Source organism: Sinocyclocheilus grahami, unplaced genomic scaffold (genome assembly GCF_001515645.1).
Source record: "Sinocyclocheilus grahami isolate Dianchi unplaced genomic scaffold, SAMN03320097.WGS_v1.1 scaffold181.1, whole genome shotgun sequence".
Taxonomy (NCBI): Eukaryota; Metazoa; Chordata; class Actinopteri; order Cypriniformes; family Cyprinidae; genus Sinocyclocheilus; species Sinocyclocheilus grahami.
Genome location: NW_015505360.1, coordinates 1831199 through 1835699, shown reverse-complemented (window position 1 = coordinate 1835699; position 4501 = coordinate 1831199).

Here is a 4501-nt window from a genome sequence, read left to right as displayed (position 1 = left end):
TTATTACATCTGTGTATTTAAAAATATTTGTATATTATATTATATTATATTATTATTATTAAATTGTTTAATTTACAATCAGAGTATTAAAATTTTGATATCAATATTTATTTTTATAAAGTGACGAAAATATTGTGTTTTTTGATAAAATACGTTTCAAATTTTGACATGATCGAATTTAGTTTAGTAACACTTTTTTAGTTGTAGTAACACAAATTTGCGTTTTGTTTTGTGCATGACTAATGAAATTCCATTGAATTGCAATTCGATAAATTCCTTTTCCTTTTCATGAATTGAAAAGAAGCCACTATTGACTTTAGTTCATCCCTGCTGGTGCAGAGGAGCAGATTGGCCTGTACTGGTCATGTGAAGGTTTGGGGCGAGCATGGACATGCTGAGGAATGACTCTATACTGCTGGTTTGCCTGTCTGTTAGGGGTTGTTAACTAAATGAAGTAAATGCGGTTGTGGATTGATCTGCTGTATGATGCTTTGATTCAAAGGCCTGCTGCTGTTTACAGAAGTAAGAAGCATTATAGTGTTTGACGTTCATGCTGGTAGGTCACTCTTCAGTATGGCTGTGTTTGTGCTGTGGTACTTCTGATGAACCATAGCCTACATATTGCTCAGTGGAAAGTGTGTTCCAGCTGTGTTTCTCTGTTGAGATTTCATTGAGCTGTAGATTTAGATAATCTTCTATTAAGTAAAAGCAAGTCAATATTCAAGAGAAGTTGTGTATCCTCACATGATCCCATTGAAAAAAAAGGAAAATAATGTCAGAATGCAAAATAATTTTCATTTTCATTATGCTAAATATGCAGTTCTCTTTTTTTAGAGCACTGTTGATGTAAGTAAACATTAGTCTAGACAGCATTAGCCTGCATGAGACTGTGTTTGAGAGCTCGTGACTGTTTATGTCCATGTGTCATGTTCAGTGGGAATTACATCAGATTATCAGAGGAAGTTCAGTCTTAGTCACTCATATTCACTTCGGGATGTTTTGCTAGTAAACAGATGTGCCTACAGCATCTGACGGATACTTTATAAGTGTAGTATGACCTGTGTTTCGCTCTCATGACTCTGTGTGTGTGTGTGTTTTAGAAGTTGCTTTGGTTTAAAGGTTGTTTACAATAAAAGAAAAAAGCACTCAGGTAGGTCTGAAATCGACCAGATTAATCTTAAACAAACATGCCTGAGATATTGAAATTCTAGCCTAATGTGACCTCTAGCGCTCTGATATCTGTATTCATAGTCTCAGAGGTCGGCGCTGTTGAAGCGACTGCCGAGAGCAGGGAAATTTAGTGATGGAAAGAAGTTATTATTTAATAATGTGATATAAATTTGTCATCATTCAGTTCCAGTGGTGTAAGAGGTTATGTAACACTCTTACGTAGACAGACTTTTGATCATCAGACTGAATAAGCAGCTTATTCTGGTTAAGACCCGCCCATTTAGAATGGAGGACACCGTTTGATTGACATATGAGGTGGCCAATCACTGTATGTTTTGCTTTTGCATGCAGTTTTGTCTTTTTTTGGTCTTACAATTCAGTTGAGATTTTTTGATTTCCTCAAAGATGACCAATCAATCAGCAAAATCATTTTGCAAATGCTTAAAAAAATTTTAATTTTTTTTATAGTTACAGTTAACTATATTTTCAGTTCAAATGTACAGAAAAATACATTTTCTTAATTCTTATTCATCCATTATTCGTTCATAAATTTCTTTTTTTTAATTAAGTTGATTCATTTTTGGTTTGTGATTGTGTGTTTGTTGACTATGCATCATTGCAACAAGGTTTATGTACAGTAAATCAAGCAAATGTTGTCGTGAAACCTCAATGTGAAGGTGTAGGCTAAAAAGACGCATGTGTGTGGTATTTTTGTGACCGGCAACATGTGAAGACCTTATCAGTCACATCTATTTTGTTTTAAACCGTTTTTTCGTTGCGTCAAAGTGAACTTCAGTAATGCAGTTTTGTGTAGTTTTTATTAGTTACTGCAGACTGTTGTTCAATTTTTAATATTCACCTTATTTTCAGACCCATTAGTTCTCAAATTATCTGTAAACATGGCAGCTGTCATAAAACAGAAGAGCAGTTTAATTTAACACAGCTGAAAAACCAGCTCACTCACAGATCTTCATTTCAAGGTCATCACGATTCAAGCAAAAAGCGGTGATGTGTGAGTGGTTAAGTTGTTTACTCTGTAATTAATCAATTTTCAGTAGTTTGACACTCTTAGACTATTGACAGGGTAATTCTTTTTTTTTATAATACCTATATGTGACCCTGGACCACAAAACCAGTCATAAGGGTAAATTTTTTAAAAATTGAGATTTATACATCAGAAAGCAGAATAAATAAGGTTTCCATTTATGTATGGTTTGTTAGGTCAATATTTGGCTGATATACACCTATTTGAAAATCTGCAATCTGAGGGTGCGAAAAAAATCTAAATATTGAGAAAATCGCCTTTAAAGTTGTCCAAATAATAATGTGATATAAATTTGTCATCATTCAGTTCCAGTGGTGTAAGAGGTTATGTAACACTCTTACGTAGACAGACTTTTGATCATCAGACTGAATAAGCAGCTTATTCTGGTTAAGACCCGCCCATTTAGAATGGAGGACACCGTTTGATTGACATATGAGGTGGCCAATCACTGTATGTTTTGCTTTTGCATGCAGTTTTGTCTTTTTTTGGTCTTACAATTCAGTTGAGATTTTTTGATTTCCTCAAAGATGACCAATCAATCAGCAAAATCATTTTGCAAATGCTTAAAAAAATTTTAATTTTTTTTATAGTTACAGTTAACTATATTTTCAGTTCAAATGTACAGAAAAATACATTTTCTTAATTCTTATTCATCCATTATTCGTTCATAAATTTCTTTTTTTTAATTAAGTTGATTCATTTTTGGTTTGTGATTGTGTGTTTGTTGACTATGCATCATTGCAACAAGGTTTATGTACAGTAAATCAAGCAAATGTTGGCGTGAAACCTCAATGTGAAGGTGTAGGCTAAAAAGACGCATGTGTGTGGTATTTTTGTGACCGGCAACATGTGAAGACCTTATCAGTCGCATCTATTTTGTTTTAAACCGTTTTTTCGTTGCGTCAAAGTGAACTTCAGTAATGCAGTTTTGTGTAGTTTTTATTAGTTACTGCAGACTGTTGTTCAATTTTTAATATTCACCTTATTTTCAGACCCATTAGTTCTCAAATTATCTGTAAACACGGCAGCTGTCATAAAACAGAAGAGCAGTTTAATTTAACACAGCTGAAAAACCTGCTCACTCACAGATCTTCATTTCAAGGTCATCACGATTCAAGCAAAAAGCGGTGATGTGTGAGTGGTTAAGTTGTTTACTCTGTAATTAATCAATTTTCAGTAGTTTGACACTCTTAGACTATTGACAGGGTAATTCTTTGTTTTATAATACTTATATGTGACCCTGGACCACAAAACCAGTCATAAGGGTAAATTTTTTAAAAATTGAGATTTATACATCAGAAAGCAGAATAAATAAGGTTTCCATTTATGTATGGTTTGTTAGGTCAATATTTGGCTGATATACACCTATTTGAAAATCTGCAATCTGAGGGTGCGAAAAAAATCTAAATATTGAGAAAATCGCCTTTAAAGTTGTCCAAATGAAGTTCTTAGCAATGCATATTACTAATGATAATACATTTTTGATATATTCACGGTAGGAAATTTACTAAATATCTTCGTGGAACATGATCTTTATTTAATATCCTAATGATTTGATATGGGTCAAAATAATCACTTTGACCCATACAATGTATTGTTGGCTTTTGCTACAAATATACCTGTGTTACCTATGACTGGTTTTGTGGTGCAGGGTTGCATATGTACTTCACATTATGCTTTATTACCTTTTATTAAATTACAGAAAAATAGTTAATGCTGCTGTGTGAGTGTTTCTAATACAACGGCTGAGGGAGTGACAGCAAACCATCATAATCCATCATAATAAATCTCCATTTAACCTAATGTCTCATAATGTTTCTTTTGCTTTAATTCCATAATATCAATTATGTTATCATACTATATAGATTTTTGATGAGCCACGGCCTCCTTTTTCTCAGAAAACGTGGCTCTGAAGCGTGTTTGTGGATTAGCTGTAATTCCTACTCCAGAGCAAAAACATGCGAATATCCGACTATAAGGACCGCACACACACACACACACACACACACACACAAAATCTGGGTGTGTTAATTCAACTAGCTGTTGAGTCACTGACCCCCGTCACTGTTTAACCCGTGTGAGGTGTGTCTGTTTCTCTTTTCTGACTCACCTACTTTTGTTGTCACTCTCTCTCGCTCTCTTTTTTTCTGTTCCTTCCTTAATCTCTGAGTATTACACGCCTCCCCAGTCTTTCTCCCTCCCCTTTCTCTCTCTCTCTCTCTCTCTCTCTCTCTCTCTCTCTCTCTCTCTCTCTGTGTCTCTCGCGTGGGCTCAGATCTGCAGTGG